At 43.7% G+C, this 22,290-nt stretch overlaps 1 pseudogene; it reads right to left on the reverse strand.

Annotated features, from left to right (window-relative positions):
* Positions 1-17,708: 17,708 nt before the first annotated feature.
* Positions 17,709-18,010, reverse strand: LOC121038344 (U6 snRNA-associated Sm-like protein LSm3; annotated as a pseudogene).
* Between the last annotated feature and the right edge of the window lie 4,280 nt (positions 18,011-22,290).

The following is a 22,290-nucleotide window of genomic DNA, read 5'->3' on the forward strand; positions in this document are numbered from 1 at the left end:
AAAGTAATGTTCTCACCCTCAATTTAAGACTGAATATAGAAGATCCAATGTAATCTAGATGTTCTGTTCATAGTGACTGCTGAAGTCTTGACCAGTTGCCTTTGTTTTTTCTGAACATGACCTAATGTCTAGGCAGAAGCTTGATAAAGCACCAGAAACCAAGAACTTAAATGTATCCCTGCTGGCTACATCTTTTATGGTCATTTATTCCTTTTTTTGTTTTGACTTGCTCATTTTTGAAATACATCCTTACTTTTATTGTTCTTTCCATGAGTATGGGGCTGGCATTAGTTATTTGACTCATTAATGCAGTAATGCACCACAAAAGACCCCCCCCCCCATAGCCAAGGCAATCCTGAAAAAGAAAGGCAAAGCTTGAGGCATCACGATTCCAGATGTCAAGCTGTATTACAAAGCTGTCGTCATCAAGACAGTATGACGCTGGCACATAAACAGACTCATAGATGAATGGAACAGAATAGAAAACCCATCAATGGACCTACAACCATATGATCAACTAATCTTCGATAAAGTAGGAAATAACGTCCAATGGAAAAAAAAGACGATCTCTTCAGCAAATGGTGTCAGGAAAACTGGACAGCAACATGCAAAATAATGAAACTGGACCACTTTCTTACACCAAACCCCCAAAACAAACGCAAAATGGATGAAAGACCTAAATGTAAGAGAGGAAACCATCAAAATCCTAGAGGAGAACACAGACAGCAACCTTTTTGACCTTGGCCAGAGCAATTTCATACAAGACACGTTGCCAGAGGTAAGGGAGACAAAAGCAGAAATGACCTACTGGGACCTCATCAAGATAAAAAGCTTCTGCACAATGGAACCAAACAATCAGCAAAACCAAAAGGCAACTAAAGAAATGGAAGAAGTTACATGCAAGTGACAAATCAGATAAAGGTTAGTATCCCAAATCTATTAAGAACTTACCAAACTCAACACCCAAAGAAACAATCCAATGAAGAAATGGGCAGAAGGCATGAATAGATGCTTTGCCAAAGAAGACATCCAGAGGGCCAACAGACACATGAAAAGATGCTCAACATTCTTCAACATCAAGGAAATACAAATGAAAACCACACTGAGATACCACCTCACACCTGTCAGAATGGTTGACTAACAACACAAGAAACAACAATTGTTGGCAAGGATTCGGGGAAAGGAGAACCCTCTTTCTTGCATTGTTGGCGGGAATGCAAACTGATGCAGCCACTGTGGAAAGCAGTATGAAGGTTCCTCAAAAACTTAAAAATAGAACTACCCTATGATCTCGCAATTCCATTAGTAGGTATTTACTCAAAGGATACAAAAACACAGGTTTGAAGGGGTACGTGCACCCTGGTGTTTAGAGCAGCGTTATCAACAACAGCCAAACTGTGGAAAGAGCCTAAGTGTTCGTCGACCGATGAATGAATACAGAAGACATGGCAAATATATACAATGGAATATTACTCGGCGATCAAAAAGAATGAAATCTTGCCATTTGCAGCTACGTGGATGGAGCTAGAGTGTATCACACTAAGCGAAATAAGTCAGTCAGAGAAGACAAATCTCATAGGATTTAACTCACATGTAGAATTTAAGAAACAAAACAGATGAACGTATGGGAGGTGGGGGAAAAAGAGAGGAAGAGAAGCAAACCCTAAGAGACTCGTAAAAAACAAAGTGAGGGTTCATGGAGGGAGGTGGGTGGGAAACGGCTAGGTGGGGGATGGGTACTAAGGAGGGCACTTGTGATGAGCACTGGGTGCGGTCTGTAAGTGATGAATTACTCTATTCACTCCTGAAACCAATATTGCACGGCAGGTTAACTAATTCGAATTTAAGTAAGAATTCCAAAAGAAAAAAGATGCACTCATGCATTCCAAGGGCTGGTCGGTGCACTCACCACAGGGGAAATAAAAACAGGTACTTCTCCCTTTAGAAAGCACCGCGGGTTCTTTAGAATCCCTTTAGAAAGCACCAGAAGCCCTTCTGCTTTGTGTGCATAGGGACACCCGAGACGGACAGGAAGGAGGCATCCCATACTGCTGTTATCCAGCGGGTCCAGGACCTTAAACCAGACTCCTGGGATAACCCAGAGCAAGTCCTTCTGTCTGCATTTCAACAGGCCTGGCAAATATCGCTCCTTATCCGGCTTGCAGGTTTCTAAGCCACTGGAGCTGCTGGAGTCAGGGGGGTGGTGAGACGTCAGCCTCATTCCTAATGACGTTGTAATTAGAGACCCCTCCGAATTAGGCTGAGTCCCCAGCAGGACGTGGTCACCCTGGCACTTGGATAGGACAGAGCAGGGTGGAGGAGAGAGGGGAAGTAGGCGGGGCTAAGATTCAAGCCTGTCCCTCCCAACTCCCCTCTCACCACCCCCCTCCCCCTCCCCACCCCCTCCCAACCCACAGGGACAGAATGAGTGGGGGAGGCAGGAGGCAAGCAGGGGTTAGGAAAATCCTCCGGAGACCAGAGCAGTGTGAAAAAACGGTTTCCTTCCAATCCTGTGCTTGCCAAATAAAAGGAGTTTCCTGGGAAATGAATGATTCATTAACGAGGCCAAAAGGACATGTGGCAGGAGCCTTTAAGTAAAAGGAAAGAGGCGGGAGACGGGGAGAGGGGAAGGAGGGAGAAAAAGAGACAGAAAGAGACAGTGGAGAAGGAAGAGAAGGGGGTAGGGAGAGTTTTTATGAGAGATGTACACACATATACATTCTCTTGTGTATACTGTAGATACTATATATATTTTTTTAATTTTTTTAATGTTTACTTATTTTGGAGAGACAGGGTGTGGGCGTGAGGAAGTGGGGGAGGAGCAGAGAGAGAGAGAGAGAGAGAGAGAGAGACACAGAATCGGAAACAGGCTCCAGGCTCTGAGCTGTCAGCACAGAGCCCGACGTGGGCCTCGAACCCACAAACCGCGAGATCATGACCTGAGCCGAAGTCGGACACTTAACTGACAGGGTCATCCAGGCGCCCCGATATATGCTATATATATTATATTAAAAGTGACTCGATTTTTCCCCAGTGCTAGAGTGGATTTTTGTCCAGAGTCAGCACAGATCTAACCAGGCACAAACTTACTTATTCACCTTTCGCTACACAGGCAGAGGAACACCAGGTATTTGAAATTGTGTTCTTTTTAAATTTTTTTAAAGTTTGTATTTATTTATTTTGAGGGGGAGAGAGCACAAGCAGGGGAGAGGCGGAGAGAGAAGGAGAGAGAGAGAGAGAGGATATCCCACGTAGCCTCCTCCCATGTGGGGCTCAAACTCACAGACCATGAGATCATGACCTGAACTGAAATCAAGAGTCAGACGCTTAACGCTTAACCGACAGAGCCACCCAGGCGCCCCTGAAATTGTGTTCTTTATTCATGCGATTGTTTATTTGCTTGCTGAGTCCCCATCACTAGAGGAAAGTTTTGTGAGTGCAGACACTCTCTCTTGCTCTCTGCTCACTCACCAGTGCCTAGAACAGGATAGCAGGTGCTTGGCAAATATCTGTTGAAAGGACAAGTAATAAGGCAATCGTCACACATCAAGGCAGCTCCTACTTTTCAAACAAAACAAAACAAAAACCACGTCATCACTAAATCCGGAAGACAGCCATGCCTATTTCTATCGGTCACTTAATTTTGTCTGTGATTTTTATTACCCACAGTTAGCTGATGCCACTCTTGAACATGCATGCCATCCATCGCCTGGGAAATAGGAAACACAGACCTTTGCTTTCTTCCTGATTCTCGAGCGTCTCATGGAGGGGGCGCGCAGTGGGCGGAAACAACGTCCCTGAGTCCTCACTGCTGGATTGTACCCATCTCTCAAAGTCTGCATTAGGATCATAATCATCCTTTCTGAAACATTTGCCAGCTTGCCCTTTGAAGCAAAACCCTGACAACTGAGTCATAAGCCAGGGTCTAATGCAGCAGACATTCATTTCATTACACGCTAATAATGGAGACATTCAACGCAGTGCCCAATCCCGAATATTTAAAATTTTCTGCTAGGTTTAGAACACCTTTAGAACTAAGTGTTTCTAATATTTTTTGCTTAGACCCCCAATAAAGGGTAGGAAAATAAGCCAAGAAAATATAAAAGCAAGCAAATTGCAAAAGCATAGTTGATCTTTTTCAAAGCGCTGCAATATCAAATAATTTATTACAAAGCAATGCTGACATTTAGAGAAATAGATAAAATCCAAAAACTTATTTTGCTGTATTAGCTCTAAGATCTCTTGAGTTATTCATATTTTAAATGTCAAACACATTAGGCAGATTTTTCCAAAGCAGAAACAAAACGCCCTTTTAACCTAGTGGGCACCGTGGTTACACATTTATTATAATTCTGAGCAAATATCAACATTGCTTATTATTCTTTCAGTTTAACTCAAATTTATGACCAAGTCAATAGTCTATTACACTCACAGCATCTTGGCATGTACAAAAATTATGCACACTCTGCAGACACAAATAAGTAAAGCAAAACTGACAAGTGCAGAAGGAGGGAAATAGCTTTTGCAGTCTTGCATTAGGAAAAAACCCCCACGATTACTGGTTTTCTAAGTAAATAATTCTTAATCTTTATGACTTGACTAAAAACCTAGAAGAAAAGTAAGGGACTGGAAATACTCCTCCTCCTTAGTATATTGCTTTTAGCAGTCATTTGCACACTGGGCCTTTTGTTTGTTTGGTTGGTTGATTGGTTGTTGTTTTTTAAGTTTTATTTATTTATTTTTGAGAGAGAGAGAATGTGTGCACAAGTTGAGAAAAGGCAGAGAGAGAGAGGAAGGAGAGAATCCCAACCAGCCTCTGCACCGACAGTGCAGAGCCCGATGCGGGGCTCAAACCCATAAACCGTGAGATCTTGACCTAAGCCAAAGTCGGACCCTTAACTAACTGAGCCACCCGGGCTCCCCATGGGCCTTGTGGAACCCTGACTTTGCTCAGAACCCACCTGTCATGGTCTGTGTTTTTCATTAGCTTCCTCTTTCTTCCCTGCTAAAGCTGGCCTCAGATCCTTGCCACTCTCTCCAGAGAAAGATGCTCTTGTCTACCCTAGCTTAACAGAGCCAGGAGATGAGTCTTTAAGTTCCTGAGTTCACAGAGCCATTTTCATCATGGTTCTGCCGTCCCTTAAGAACCTTATCTCGTGTAGACTGTTCTTTCTTCCTTCTCTTCCGAGGCATCTTTTGATCTCTAGAACATTCTGCTGACTTTCGTGCTGACTCCAGCACCTGATCCATTTTCTTCTCTTCTACCTGTTTTCTTGCCATCATTCTCAGAAACTCAACATGGACCTACATGATTCTGCTAACAATCTGACCCGTAGTCACAGAACCTCCTCAATGCTCACCACGTTCACTCCCTCCTGACTACCCAGAACCACTGAGGCATCTTTGACTTCAGTATCATTTAAATGATTGCGACCACACCTGTGCATCCCACCTCCACTCCTACTTTATGACCTTGATTTTATATTTCTTGAAAGCGCTTGACCGCTCTTCTTAGTCAACCCGTCAGCCCTCTTCTGGCACCTGGGCCTCCCTTCCCAGCCTGGACCCTAACTTGGCTTTCACCAGGGCCCTAGATAATCTGTTTCCCTCGTTCTACTGGGTAAATTTTGGCAGGTGCCCATTGCACACAGACACCCTTTGCTTCTGCACAGCCAAGAGTAGCTGAAGTAGAGTAGCTAAAGATACAAAATGGTAAATGTGCATTGACTGTGCATATAAAGTCATGGTCTCCAACTTCTGCCGTAGGAACCATTCTACCGTGGCCCTGAAACTCAGCCGTAATTAACTTGTCACCCCTTCTAGCTCTCTCCCCTTCAAGTCGTTGACTATGACTGGTGTGCCCCTTAGATGCTCACTGCACCTGAGGGTTGGCCTCTGCTTCAGTTAGGGTCAGCTCCGTAGGTCCATACCCTCCCCTTCCTCACCTTGGGTGGGCAACTCTCATCAAGGTACACATACCTTTCAGGGTAGGGAGCTGGGGGAAACAGGTGATGGGGGTTAAGGACTGCATTTGTCCAGATGAGCACCAGGCGATGTATGGAATTGTTGAATCAGTAGCTTGTACACCTGAAACTGATATGACACTGTATGTTACCTAACTGGAATTAAAAGAAAAACTTAAGGTAAAAAAAAAAATGTACTAATACCTTGCTCTTCCGCTTTCATCAGAGAAGACCATCATTCCTTGAAGGGAAGGCTCATATTTAACAAGTTAGTGCCGACCTCCCCACCTCACTCGCTAGAGTGCCTATGATGGCATCGTAACTGTCCTCAGCCCTTCCGATTTCTCCATTCTCTGGTCTGTGCCATACATTGCCAAGAGGTTAAACTTCCTAAAGGAGACTTCCAGCACATCACTTCTTTGCTCACAGTGTTTTGGTGGGTTACTTATTCCCCAACAAGTCTTGCATCTAAGGCTTTTCCGGATTTGTCTTTGTCAGTCCCACAAGGTCCTACACAGTGACCTATAGGACCTAATGTCCTGCCAGGGTCAGTGGATTCCTGTGAGTTTCTATTGTGAGGTTATTAAATTAACTGGTAGTTTCTGTGCTATTTACTACATTTTCAGTTCAGATGATGAAAGATTTCCTGATGATCACTCCACTGCAGTTATTTTTAGGGGTAAAGAACCACCACTCTTTAACCTGTATTATGTACTGAATATTTTATTATATATGTTATGTGCATTACAGTTTAAGCCCCCAAACCACCCAGAGAGATGATTGATATTGTTTCTATTTTAAAGATAAGGAAACTTTCAGGTTAGCTAAAAAATTTGCACAAGGTGTTATACATGTGTGGAGCTAGAGATCACATTTAGAGATGTCTGGCCCCAAACTTTTCTAAATACTATTTTTCAACAGAAAAATCTTTTTATCTATACAGAAAAAAAAAATCACACACACACACACACACACACACACACACACATACACACACGTTTTGAAAAGTCCCTGATCTCAAAAATAATAAATTCGAGAAAGGAAAATGTAATCAAGAATAGAATACGCCATTTTGAATGTTTTCCATTTTGTGTTGTCCTCGAGACAAAATGGTCTCTCTTGACATTCATCTGATCTCTTCCTAGAGAAGTGAGTTAAGGGAAAAGGGAAGACACAAATGGCTTCAGGGGGCCTCTCTCAGTCCTTTGCAGTGTGACAGCACAAGAAACCCCATAACAAGTACCTGACAGAGTCACTGGCCATGCAGAGAGTGCCCGATCATCCACACTCTACTTGGCCATGTGCAACTTTGGCTACGCCCTGGATAAGCTGATTGCAACAGAGAGCCCATTGTCTTCTTCATTTGCTGAAAGTCTTCCAGGATAAGTCGTGTAGAAGCATGTAGGATGTGTTGTCAACACCCCTTATCCTGGAAAATACTAAGGCTAATAAATACCAGATTGTTATTATGGAAATATGGAACTGGCGGCTCCTTTTCAGTTTATCTGCCAGAGCATTTCACTTTCAGAGACGATAAAGTCTGGGTCAAGAAGTGATGACTGAATTCAGAAAGAGAAATATTCCTTGGGGGGACCACCCGGATGAACATGGGGATGAGTTGGACAAGCCTGTGCCAAAATTTTCTTCTCACCCTAAAATTCAAATTTCAAAGTCAAATTAGAAACAAGTGGGTTTAGCCATTGACTCTCGAGGTACAACACAGAAATTTAGTACGCATAAATATACAGTTCAATAGAGCTTTACTAAATTTTCTACAGCCACCTCTATTTAGGTGGCAATGATTTAAGAATTAGAAATAGTAACCAGCATTCTTAATATTTGCCTCTTTACTCCTACATAATATTTTCTCTAAACATCATATGTTGAGAAAAAAATACCCTCTAATTGGAAATGTAGTGCTAACAATTCACAATCCTTAGGAAGACATTAAAAGATGATAAAGTTTTCTGTCTTGACAAGAGTTGAGTTTGAACTTCCTTAGATAAGTGTTGATTTTTTTATTCATTTTTTTAATTTTTTAATTTTTTTTATTTATTTTGAGAGACAGAGAGAGAGCGCAAGCAGGCGGAGGGGCAGAGAGAGAGAGAGAGAGAGAGAGAGAGAGAGAATCCCAAGCAGCTCTGTGCTATCTACGCAGAGCCTGCTTGGGGCTCAAACTCACAACCTGTGAGATCATGACCTGAGCCAAAACCAAGAGTCGGATGCTTAGCCAACTGAGCCACGCAGACTCCCCCACCAAGTGTTGATTTTTTTAAAGCAATTGTAATACCAGAGAGCTAATATTGGAAGTGGGAAAGGATTACCAGTGACATTGATAGATTAGTAACTGTATTTATAATCTGCTAGAGATTTTGGCCTTATTTCTTGTGTCTCGTATTTTTCAAATTAAAAAATCATAGGCAATATTATGTGACAAAGGATCCAATATTCCACCTCCCACCAGATCCTCTGATAACAATTTGACTAATGCTATTAATAAGCGACATCTGTATACGTGAACATTATGCCGGAAGTAATTTTGTCACATGTACACTGTGTGTAATAAGAAAACCTGAGCATTTGCCAGCTTTAAAGAGTGCTCCAATTTGATTAAACTTCAAAAAGCCACTTACATATGTAACTGAAACAAGTGATAATATACTTTACTACATTTTTAGTAATTTTCATTATCCATTTTTTTAAAAAGAACTAATTAGATAATTGGCTTTCAATGATGAGATCTTAATTCCAATCAATTTAAATTTTACCACTAGAAATAAACGACCCATTTGCTGTAACCGCTCACAAATCATATTTCTCTTCTCATTCCAATGCTCGTTCTCCACATTTTTTATTTTTTTTTAGTGTTTATTTATTTATGAGACAGAGTGAGACAGAGCATGAACGGGGGAGGGTCAGAGAGAGGGAGACACAGAATCGGAAACAGGCTCCAGGCTCTGAGCCATCAGCCCAGAGCCCGACGCAGGGCTCAAACTCACAGACCGCGAGATCATGACCTGAGCTGAAGCCAGACGCCTAACCGACTGAGCCACCCAGGCGCCCCCACATTTTTTTAACTATAAAGGTATCCACTGGGTCTCTGAAAGGAAAAAGATGATAATGATCAAAGGGGTTGTGTGTATTAAAGAACATACACTGATGTACATTTATGCTCTCACCAGCTGGTTTGTATGCACATCAAGAGACTGTGGTGTTTGTTCCCGAATTATTTATGCCACTTCTATTAGTTATAATAATTATGTAAATTAATAAACTATCACAGAAGCCATGAGTTACAAGGATGAAAAGAGAGTTGTTTCTAATAAATATATATGTATATATATATATATATTTTTTTTTTTTTAAGCTTATCTATTTATTTTAAGAGACAGAGAGAGAATCTTAAGCAAGCTCCACACCATCAGAGCAGAATCCGATGCGGGGCTCAAACTCACAAACCGTGAGATCATGACCTGAGCGGAAATCCAGAGTCAGATGCTTAAACAACTGAGCCACCCAGGCACCTCTCTAATAAAACTATCTCGAAGACTTTGGAAAGACTAAAGAAAGGCAAGACATTAAAAACTATTTCCTTTGGTGTGGCAAGACCATTCTCAAAGTTTGGAGGGAAAAAAAAATCATAAGAAAAGAAGAAGCATTCTCTTCTAAATTTAGTTTGTTTTCAAAAAGACCTAGGTGATTATTCATCTTCTAAAAAGGTGAAACTGGGAATCATAGATTTCAATTGCATAACAGGGAAACCTGCCCCTTGTATAAAAAAGAAAGTGAGGGACTGAAATCCACAGAACTATATTCGACATAACAGCCTTGGCCATACATTCAAATATTATAAATTAACGTCCTTTTTATAGGTAACATCGAACTAAAGCGTGTAAGATGTGTGTGTGTATATTCATTTTAATTCTCTGCCTCAGTCTGATCTTTTTGTTAATTAATCAAGTACTCATCCTTAGCCCACATCTGCTGTAACATAAACATTGGAAAGCTTTTGTTTTCCCCGCGAAGGAAAGGCAAAGGCTGCCTCTGAAGAACTGTGGGGAGAAGAGTTAGAGCTTCGGAGAAAGCAAGAAGGAGCTGCATATTTAAGCACCTTGGATTGTAGGGGTGAGGTCCCAACTGAGTCTGGAGAACGCCCTAGAGGTCCTCTAGGACGTGAGGACGCCCTAGAGGTCCTCTAGGACCAGCCTGCCCGGAGGGTTTTCTCCACACCCCTCTGCTGCTTGGATACACCCAATGGGAACGTGGGTGTCCAAGTTCATTCAAGGTCAGAGTTCTACCAGGTGGGTGGGGCCAAAGCAGAGGACAGCACCAGAGGTGATAGTATTTGCCAGAGTGATCATCATAACGAATCACAGAATGCACGCTAAACAAGAAAGAGTAACAGGTTGAGGGCCGGCGGATGGCAAGTTGGCCAAATTTCACAGATTCGAATTTGCCGGGAGGTCGCAGAATCGTTGCTGCAAGAATACTTCTGCATGGGAGCAAGAATACTTCCTACATAATAGGAAGCTGTGGTTGGGAGGCGTTCATCTGAGACTTCCAAGGTGGTACCGTTGAGAGTGAAGATACGGTGCAAGACACGACTTTGGGAGAGCTGGGAAGCTAACATGAAGGACGGCAAAGTCACCTATGAGGATGGCAAGGGTTTGGGTACAAAACCAAGGCCGCCATCTAGGGTCTGATGCAAACAGGGTTTTGATGGCTACAAATCAGGGGCCGCTTATTCAAGTCAATGATGCCAGCTTCAAAGAGAGCGCGCTGTTTTTATCTTACTTTACTTTTTCTTTCGAAAGAAAAGGAGACCCAGTGGTCTGAAAATGACACCGTTGGGGAGCAGGGGAGCGAGGGTAACGTCTAAGGCAAACCTGAGTAAAGAAGAAGGGCCTTTTTTTTTGAGGAGGCCTCAGGAGAAATGTTATCAAAGAAAGCTTGCTTGCAGGCAAAAAGTTATGAGAAGTTTCCCAGACGATGAAGAAGATGCCGAACCTTTTAAGGACATGGGGACATTCACCATCCGGATGAGAGCTATCGGTGCGGGATCAGAGAGCCAGCAAGCGGCTCTGCCAGAATTCAAAGCCAAGTGTGTCTGGCTCCCAAGCTGGGCCATGCTGCTTATCAGCAAGAGAAAATTCACTCAGATCAGTGAATTGGTTGTTGGACATGGGGAAAAGCATTTTCATCACACTTCTTTCGTTCGTCTCTTTACCTCTTGGCAATTCCTAGGACATAAGGATTGTTACAGGGGCATATGCAGGTAGCTGAGCACAGAAGACAGAAAAGTGATGCAGTCCCAGAAAATACAGATTCTAGAAGCTCCCCCTACCTCCAGAAACTTGATGTGAACGGAACAACTCAGGTGAGTCTTTGGAGCCGGCAGACAGAGTAAATCGACTGAGACAACGAAGTTACTTGAGAGCTTATGAAGCACTTTTCATAAACTGTTGTTGCATGGAATGCTTCCCTCAAGAAACTATTCAAAATGAAAATGACAACGAGAAGATCAAATTCTCATCAAAGCTGATTATTCCAGCTCAAAGAGTATGCAAAATATCTTGGAGGCATGTGCATTCTGCTTAATGCATCTCATCTAGTATTCATTGTCTTAAATATCACATGCAATTGATGAAACATTTTTTGGAACGTTCTATCCCTAAACCTTTCTAAATAAAATTGTGCCACCCAAGATCTAATATTCCGACTGAATTCATCTTTTGACTGTGAGGGATCTAGAGTACAAGGTCAAAGAAAGTAAAACTGGGATGTTGGCTATGTGTATTTAACCCTCTAAAATAAAAAAATAGAGAGAGATGATGAATTAATGTAGCATCCAGCGTATCCCCGTCAATTCCAGATTGGAAAATTCCTATAACATGAAACGATTAGCCAGAGTTTTCCAGAGCAATGGGCCACCACAGCTCTCCTCTTCCCCAAACTATTTAGAAAGCAAATGTAGTGAGGATTCTTTCTGCCCACAGATACACGTTTCATCAGTTTCTGACCCATAATCTGGGGAGCTGTGGTTCCCCAGTGATCCACATTATCTTTATTCCCCTAAGGTAACGTTCAAGAAAATATTTTTCCCAGCATTCTGGGTCCAGTGGCCACCTACTGTTTTCTCAGCCCAATACGTTCAGGCCTTTGGCTTGAAACTCCACTGTCCCCTTGCACCTACCCGTGTAACGTGGGAAGCAGAAAAGGCCACGGGACATTGTGCCCCTGGCCTCTCTTGACTAGTCCGGAGCCGGACTCAAGTCAGACCAATCAGAGTCCTCCCGGGATTTCAGAACCACTTGGATAGTAAAGCCCGGATGTTGTCAGTACTGTTGACTGCCTTGGGAGATCAAAGGGAGGCCATCTGCCCGACAAGAGAGGCGAATAAGGCCCGCGTGAATGCGTTGTCAGCAGTGATCCTGCTTGGAAAAACAGGGACGAAGGTGGAGAATAGACCCTTGTGTCTTCCTGTGCCGTTGTTCACAGTATCCACCCGCATTCTTGTCCAAGGGCTTGTGAGACACCCCAGTGTCCTTGTCTCTTGAGACACGGCCTTCCCCATTTTGCTGATGCTACTGTACCTTGGAATTTTGCCCTCCAGACAAACCAAATACTAGGTATTCGAGAAGCCATCGCACTGCACAATGTGCCTGGGGATATAGACTTTGTGATGTGGGAAGCGATAGAAGGCCTCCACTGTTTGGTATGAACAAGCACTTTGAAATTTTCTGTCTCAACCACGGTCTTTGGATAATGACAATAATGAGAATTAATGCTTGTCATGCAGTTAGAAAGTTCTAAGCACTGTGCCATGTGGATTACAGTCACGACTGCGTTCAGGCTTCATGGAGTACTTACAAGGAAGTTGAAGTTCAGAGAACTCAAGGGAGACGGACAGAGAGACCCCTCCCAGGTCCATCGTTAAGGAAGGATCTATCCCAGCTTTGGGACTCCTGTCATCCCCTTCAGGGCTAGCCTGGAACTGTGGAGAACCTCCTCCTGCAGACCACACACCTCCCAGTATGTAGCCCGCATCCAGTGACTGAGTGAGAGACATCGAAGACCAGCATCAACCTGCAGGAACGTTTTAGCTCCAGATTTCCTGGTAGGCTGGCTGAGGCCATCAGATATATCTTGTGGTTCAAATTCCCTTCTGCCCACACCTGCTTCCTTCCCGTCCTTTCCGTAGTGGCTCTTTCCAGTGGTGTTCCTAATAAACACGTGAACACGACCAGCTGTCTCAGAGGCGGCTCCCTGGGACACCCGAATGTTGGCAGCTGGATAGTCCAAGTCCCTCCAGCGGGCAAGGGCAGAGCTAGGATTTGTGTTCGTCTTTCTGATCCCAGGCAAGTGCATTTCTCCTCTGTGATAACCACGGTACGTATCCGTGCAAACGATGATTGAGACGCCACTGTGTCATCACTATTCAGCTCATGATGCTTGCTTTGTCAGAAATCCGGTCTTTTCTTCAACTATCCCAGAGAGGGAACTCTTTGAAATGTATAAAAAAATGAAACCATGCTTACCTTCCTAGAAATACCTCTGTAAATACGTAAAGCCCAACATTAGAAAGTGAAAGGCATAATCAGTAACTGTTCTCACTGACCACAAAGAGAATAATTCATCTGTGAAAAGCCATGATGTTCTGCCTTTTCATCACTGCTACAAAGTACATATCTGTGTGACGTAGTACACGTAAATCTCAATTCCAAATAAAAATTGGACTGATCATTTCTCATAAATCGTTGCCTTACTAATGCTGAAAGATTCAGACCTGGAAGCCGGTGGGGGGGGGGGGGGAATCTGGAGGGCACATGAAAATGTCAGAATTTCCCATGCATGGTCTTGATTCTTTTCCTATTAATGAGGAATTTGTATTCAGCTTTTTAGAATAACTAAACTCACCAACCAACCACCCACCCCCTTTGCAATCCTTAGGGGTTACTTAGAAATGGTCTTTAGGTACAAAGATTACGGAAAGTCCTCACAAAAATTTGACCCACTGGAGGAAAAAAACATCATATAGTTTCAAAGACTCTTCTGGGTTTTTTTCCAACAAACTGATGGACATTAACAAGTTAATGGGTAGGTGGCCTTTAACGAGTCCCATTTTTTATTCCCCCCTAGACCTGGAGGGAATGGAGATTTGGCAGGAGAACAGAGGTAGGCCAACACCACTGTGAGGGAGGCCAGCCAGGCAGATGTTATCCCAGTTAGGAAAATATTTTTCTTCCTTAATGTGGGTTAGACCCTACTGCCCTGAGAAGTACCTCAGATGTGTGTGTGTGTGTGTGTGTGTGTGTGTTGTTTGATTTAATACTTAGCTCCTGGATGACCCTGAAGCTTGAAGAGTCACATCTTGGTCAAAGGAGTCCCAACTGCACGGCAAATACCTAACTGCAACTTTGTACTGACTTGGGATTGTGTCTCCAAAGTCCACTCCGGGGCAGCATGTGGAATGAGCACCCCGCCCACCCACCATTCTAGCACCACACCGACCCCGGATGGAAGCTGGTCAGAACAACTCAGACATCAGGAAGTCCACGCTCCGGTAGGTACCTGCCCTGGCTTGTTGAGGGACATGAGGAAAAGAGGAGGCAGAGCCTGTGGAAGGAAGGATAGGGTTTCCCTGAATGGGAGGCTCAGTGGTGAGATCCTGGTAAGGGGAGTTGATGAAAACATAACAGACGGGACCCCGAGGCCATCCCATGGTGTGTTTAACCTTTTCGTTGTGTTTGTTCTTTGAATTACGTAGACTTTTATATGAATATATCATTTAGAAAAATAATAAAATGTTTCTAAAGCCTAGAATCTTCAGTTAGTTCTCCCTAACCAGTGTAATTGAATGCCGTGTAGTTTTGGGAAGGCTGCAACATGGCGGGTCAAGGAAGCAAGAACCAAGTCAGGGGCGGCCTCGTGTCCATCCAGGTGCCGCTGTCCCTGGGAACTTAGCAGTAGCCCCTCAAGGTGGCTGATGACAAGGAGCTCCAGGGGGTGGGTCCTGGTGGATAGGAGAGGATGAGAAAAGAAGTAACCAGGAAACACCTCAAAAGCAGGTACCAGTCTCTCTGCCACAGACATCTTATAAATGTTTAATGTTTTTTCTATTTATTCTCGAGAGAGAGACAGAGCACAAGCGGGAGAGGGACAGAGCGAGAGACGGACACAGAATCTGAAGCGGGCTCCAGGCTCTGAGCTATCAGCACGGAGCCCGACATGGGGCTCGAACTCACAAGCCATGAGATCATGACCTAAGCTGAAGTCAGACGCTTTACCGACTGAGCCACCCAGGCACCCCGGTCACAGATACTTTAAAAGCAGGTGACCTTCAAGACAGGGGCAGTCTACTGCTTCTCGAAGATCCTTCTTTGGAGGGACTGGCTGCTTGGCACCCAATCTAATGTATCACACATTGAACACCTGTTGAATTTTATTTAGTGGCTGGGCCAGTGGGTCTTATGTCCTGTTTGTGTATTTAAAAACTTAAAATTCTTTTTTAACGTTTATTTATTTTTGAGACAGAGAGAGACAGAGCATGAACAGGGGAGGGTCAGATAAAGGGAGACACAGAATCTGAAACAGGCTCCAGGCTCCGAGCCGTCAGTCCAGAGCCCGACGCGGGGCTCGAACTCACGGACCGTGAGATCGTGACCTGAGTTGAAGTCGGACGCTTGACCAACTGAGCCACCCAGGCACCCCCAAAATTTTAATTCGTTGCTGGCATTTGAAAATTGGGAGGTTTCCATGAAAATTCAGGTTTCTGGTTCTTTAAAAGCAGCACTACTGAGCGCATGTTCTAGAATACCCAATACCCCAGCCAGGAGTAAGCAGCTACAGCTGCCTCTCGACGGGGAGCTCACACTCCACAGTTTCACCCAGCGGTCCTGCCCTCACTCAGAGTTGGCCTGGACCCCCTCGTGTCTGTGTGCCCCCCGGATCCAGGAGAAGTGAAGAAAGGCTCACCGTGCAAACCATTTCATTTTTCACATATTGACTTCTGCGATTTAAGGGAAACAACTTTGCAAAACAACTAATGGAAATGGCATCTGGTTTGCAGCTAAGACCCTAGATTTCAAACACTCTCAAACACACACACACACACACACACACACACACACACACACAATTTTCCACAACGTTGAGTTGCAAAATTGGCGAAAGCCGGGAGACGTTGGGAAAGCAATTTTCTACACACTTGAGGCGGCCTCCGACTCCAAGGACTTTGAGGTGAATATCTTAGAATGTCATCACTCAAGTCACAAATGTCCTATTTATAAATATGAGGGGAGAGAGCAACTATTCTCCGGTATTTATTTTCCTACGTATTGCTTTTCTGGGTGAGGCACGGTATCAGCAAGTTATCACACACAACCCAGAGCAGACCCATTTCACATTACCAAACACCTTTCTCAATGCATCTGGACTGTACATAGTAAGAAGTCGAAATGAGACTGTATTGCTCATGTTCCCACGAACCGCAGATTTTAAAATGCCCAAATCCACAGCGAATATATAGATTTTGGTGAGGTGTCTATGAAAAGATCTTGGATCTTCACAGAGTATGTTTCCTGGGCAATTTCTACAAATGCTTCCAAAAGGGCCTCCCTTCTTCCCCAGCTTACTTGGTTAACATATGAAATGCCCTTCGTTTTAGTTGCGTTGGTCTTTACAATGAAGTTATTTAGAACTGCTTCCCCATGGTCTTCCCAGTCCCAGTCCTCTTAGGAGTCGGTAAGAAAGCACGTTCTGTAGAGAAAAACGACCCTGAATGAGTGATTCTGGTCTGGGGAGCTCTACACGATACAAATGAGCGCCGATATGCTGATCTCGTTTAGTTTCTAGCGTCGTTGGCACTTTCCTTAACTATTTCACTCTCATATTTAGGAGCACTCAGCAAAGCAATTCACAAAGGGGGAGCTGGGGAAGGAGATGACTCCAAGCTCGTGGGTTAACGTAGCTCCATTTTTCAGTGAAGGTTATTATGTGAATGTTGCGAGGCTAGGACATGACTAGAAGGAAAAAGCAGTCAGGCTGAGCTCGGAAGGAAGCGTGCTGAGTGGGTACTGGGCGGAAGTGCTCCCCCCCCCCCCCCCCCCAACGATGTGATTCTTCGTTCTCCTCCTCATCCTGCTCTGAGCATCCTGCCCTTGACTCCACTTTCTACGGCACCGGAAGAAGACACGGGCATGGAGGCAGAACATCTGAGGGTTTTTCGTGTGTGGTTTTTTGGTATCCTTTTCCTGCCTCTTGGGGAGCACATTTTTTTGAAAGTGTTGGAAAAAAAAATAAAAATGCCCTTAGCTTAAGAAATTTTGCATTATCAAAAAAACATAAATTAAAAAAAAAAAACAAAAAAAACAGGCATCTGGGTGGCTCGGTCGGTGAAGCGTCCGACTTCGGCTCAGGTCACGATCTCGCGGTCCGTGAGTTCGAGCCCCGCGTGGGGCTCTGTGCTGACGGCTCGGAGCCTGGAGCCTGCTTCGGATCCTGTGTCTCCCTCTCTCTCTTTGTCCCTCCCCCATTCACACTCTTTTTCTCAAAAATGAATAAATGTTAAAATTCAAAAAAGAAAAAAGGATTTTGAGCTATCTGCGAATCAACTCATTTCAGGAGTGGAAGAATCTTGGGTCATTTCTTCAAAATTTACACAGATTCCTGTTGGCGACGTCTTCAGTATTAAAAGAGGCAGTCATACCAAGTCTCCTGTATTCCATACACGGTAAATTCTTTGTTTCAGCCAACTCTTAGCAGAGGGGCAACTAGAACAACACCATCTCCCTGGACAAAGAGCACTGAATATTCCGTGTTGTTGATTTATATCTCTCTTCGTATGTTTCCTCATCGATTTCTATAGCAGTCGCAGTTTCCCCCACATCTCCCAATATCACCTTTCAATGCTGGTCATAAGCATGTAATCTGCCTCGGGGCTCGTTTCTCATTTTCACGTAAATTCGCCCAACCAGGGTGAGCCTGATAAGAGACAGACACTCTTCCATGGTGTTGATAGTTTGCTGCTGGTCCACACCGTCTGCCATGTTTCAAACCCTGAGCCTTTCAGAACATCTGAGTTTTTGTTTTCTTCAATTTCTTTTATGTTTATTTATTTTTGAGAGAGAGAGACAGAGTGCGAGCAGGGGAGGGGCAGAGAGAGAGGGAGACAGAATCCGGAGCAGGCTCCAGGCTCCGAGCTGTCAGCACAGAGCCCGACGCGGGGCTCGAACTCACGAACCGAGAGATCATGACCTGAGCTGAAGCCGGATGCCTAGCCGACTGAGCCACCCAGGTGCCTCAAACATCTGATTTTTAATCCAGATCTGTCACTTGTTTTATGACTGCCTAGTTTACTTTGTTTTCCTGATCTTTACTTTTGCTCTCTGTTTAATGAGGATAATCCTGCAGGATTGCCGTGACAATTCATTTATTATGTCAACGAGTATCAACTGAGTTTTTAGTTGAGCACTAGATACTGTTCTAAGGTGCTGGAAATACAGCAATTGGGGTGGGGGGGGCCGCGGGCAGGGTCAAAATTTCCATGTTTATGTTGCTTATATTCCAGGGAAGACACCACAAGTAATATAACATTAACATTACATTACTGTAATGCTCTAGGATACTAGATACAAGGTAGTGAGAGCCAATATGAAGGGAAAGACTAAAACAGAGAAAAAGGACAAAGTGCCAGGGGTCAGAGGTGGTCTTTAGCGAAGGTGATCATGAGATCTCTTGAGGGAAGAGGTGACGTCGTATCAGAAATTGGAATAGATCAGCAAGTGAGTGAACCATTAAAGGACAGCAAGTGAAAATGGGTTTACAGAGCAGCTACCATATTAGCTGATTCATGACAGAAGTTCGAGAAACAAAATAACATCAAGGATTGCCCCAGCAATTTTAAGCGAGCTTGAGGTTTACCAGACAGAGTGTCCTGCTCCAGAGCTTTCCTTTAGCAGAAGACCCTTCCTTCCTCTCCTCCACCTTCCCTCCTTCCTCCCTCTTTCCCTCCCTCCGTTCGTCCCTCCCTCCCTCCATCTTTTCATTCAATAAATATTCATGTTAGGAACTGAAGAAGACACGGTAAGTTGATCACTGACCGAAACGAAATGGAGTCCTGGAGAAACACCTGAAAGTAAGACCAGGAATCTGCGCAGCTGAGAGAAAGGTACCTACAGGGAGGTGAGAAGGCCAAAGACAACATTAAGGCCATCTTATGTTTTTGCCCTGAGATGGCCATGAAGGTTCTGGAAAATCTCTAAGGCTTCCTGACATACCAAAAACAATTCTGTTGTTTTAGATATTTACAATAGAAAATGGTTTGGGCATTAAACATTTTATTACACAGTGAGGTCTTGGCACTGGTAGAGAAGCTTGTACCAAACTACCACTCCTGGCAATGAAAATGTTAAACTCTGGAGCAGCTTTCAGACAGTAGAGGACAAGCAAACCTAGGCAGGAAGTGGAGGAGACACGCACCGAGCCATCCAGCTTTCCCCCAGGTCAGTCCACGTGGCCCACAGGCACACACTTTAGGCAGAAAGCAGCCATCCTGGCCCCCGAAGAGTCAGGTTAGAATTCAAGGCCGTTGGCGCAGTGAGCATTCGAAGCTGGAAATCCCAGAGAAAAGGACGCGGCGGAGAGGACAGCCCTAATACCTGCACTCGAATTCCTCCCGAAGTCTGTGCTGTCTTTGAACTTCATATACGAGCAGAGAAGCGGAAGATCCCAGCTGTGAGCAGCAGGTGCCTGAGGCTGCGGAGATGGCACTGGATGTTCAAGCCTCACCACGTTAGAAGGACTTAGGTCCACGCAGACTTTCCCTGAAAACTCCAGAAAGGCTCCAGGCTACGAGTAAGCACAGGTTTGCTACCTTATAGCTACAGTTCTAATACATATGGGAAAACGCTAGTGCTAATTCCAAGACTAAGGACCAAATTCTTAAAACTAAGGGCAAAATCGGAATCCATCCACCCTAAAAATGAGACTCTGCCTAGCCCAAGTATTACCGCCGGTAACTTTTTAAACGCTTCTGAAATAATTTTCGACGTACAGAAAAGTTGCAAATACAGCACAGAGAGCTTCCATATACACGCCACCCGCCTTCTGCTAATGCTACTCTCTTGCGACCTCATAGTACAATGATCAAAGTCATAAAATTACCACTTGTACTATACTAGTCTATTCACTAAACTTCAAACTAGACATTCTTCAAATTTCGTCAATTTTCCCACTAACGTCCTTTTCAGTCCTAGGGTCCAATCAGGATCCCAGGATACTCTAAATGGTCTTTTCAAGGGCGCCTGGGTGGCTCAGTTGGTTAAGTATCTGACTCCTGGTTTCAGCTTAGGTCACGATCTCATGGTTTGTGAGTTGGAGCCTCGCATGGGACTCTGTGCTGAGCAGAGCCTGGTTGGGATTCTCTCTCTCTCTCTATCCCTCCCCGGTTCATACTGTCTCGCTCTCGCTCTCTCTCTCTCTCTCAAAACAAATTAACTTAAAAACAATTTTTTAATTAAAAATAAATAAATTATCTTTTTATCTCCTCCAATCCCCAGTCTTTCCTTGTCTTTTTTGACCTCTGCACTTTTTTTTTTTAATTTTTTTTTCAACGTTTATTTATTTTTGGGACAGAGAGAGACAGAGCATGAACGGGGGAGGGGCAGAGAGAGAGGGAGACACAGAATCGGAAACAGGCTCCAGGCTCTGAGCCATCAGCCCAGAGCCTGACGCGGGGCTCGAACTCCCGGACCGCGAGATCGTGACCTGGCTGAAGTCGGACGCTTAACCGACTGCGCCACCCAGGCGCCCCTGACCTCTGCACTTTTAAAAAAATGTTGGTCTTATCATTTTGGCCCTTGGTTTAGGTTTATCTAATGTATTCTCATGATCATACCGAGATTATGCATTTTATGCAAAAAATGGCACAGAAGTGATGTTGTATCAGGTGTCAGGTGACGTGTGATGTCAGTATGTCTTATTTCTGGGGCTGTGAACCTTGATCTTTGGGTTACGATGGTGTCTGCTGGGTTTCTCCACTGTAAAGTCCCTATTTTCCTTTTTACTACTGATGAATATTTATGAGAAATACTTTAAGGCGAGGCATACTGTTTCCAAAATTAGCATTTGGGGACCAATGGCTGGACCTTGCCTGCGGCCATTATCGTTGTGGTATTTGCCCCAAGCTAATCTTATATTTCCTTCACCTTTTCTACACATCTCTTAATTTGAATTCTTCTGTAAGAAAGAGCTTTCTCTTTTCTCCCAATCATCTATTTAGTCAATTATTTATTGGTCTCATCATGGACCCAGGATGCTTGTTTTATGACTTATAATCCAATGTGAGCATTATTTTCTTGCTCGGTCCGTTCCAATTTTGCCCACTGGAAACTCCTTCATGTTGGCTCCTGGGTCCTTTCAGTCATCTTCCCAATCTCCCATTTTTTTACTGAGCATATTTTTACTTTCATCACCCCAAGGAACTACCATGCCTTTCACTGAATAACATATCCGAATAATTTAATAGTTGAGAGAGTGGCTGACCACCAAGAGAAAAAAAATAGTTAATAGAAACAATCTGACAGACAATCCAAATATTGAAATTGCTTGGCAGATTTAAAAAGCAATCAGGATAAATACGTAAAAGAATCTGTAGGAAAGGAGAATGATCAAGGTGGAAAGATAAAAAAAAATATTCAGGAGAGATGGAAACAAACAATTGGGGGAATCCTAGCACTGAAAAATATGATATCTAAAAGTCTAGAACAGATTTGAACTACCAGCTTGATCATATGTTCATATATTTTGACAAATCTTTGCCGTTTTTCCTCAGGGTTACTTTTAGAAAATAGAAAACTTTAATGATACATTTCAATGCTCTTTTGTGTTTGTCTCTGATGCCACCCCCCTCCATCCCCAACCAGAGCTTATTATCATTCTTAATTTAGAAAGAATCTTTAACATAATAAATGTTTATTTATTTTGTTTGTTATTTTGTTGTTATTTATTTGTTTATGTACATAAACAGTATGTAGTATTTTTACGCTTTTTTGAGAAATGTGTTCTCTTAAAATTTGTTTTTATACACCATGTCATTTAAAAAAATTCTTTTAATGTTTATTTATTTTTGAGACAGAGAGAGGAAGCACAAGCGGGGGAGGGGCAGAGAGAGGGAGACACAGAATCCCAAGCAGGCTTCTTGCTCTGAGCTGTGAGCACAGAGCCCGACGTGGGGCTTGAACCCACAAACCGTGAGATCATGATCTGAGCCAAAGTCAGACACTCAGACTGAGCCACCCAGATGCCCCTACACCATGTTATTTTTTAA

Source organism: Herpailurus yagouaroundi, unplaced genomic scaffold, assembly GCF_014898765.1.
Source record: "Herpailurus yagouaroundi ecotype Mexico unplaced genomic scaffold, PumYag 165, whole genome shotgun sequence".
NCBI classification, from domain to species: Eukaryota; Metazoa; Chordata; class Mammalia; order Carnivora; family Felidae; genus Herpailurus; species Herpailurus yagouaroundi.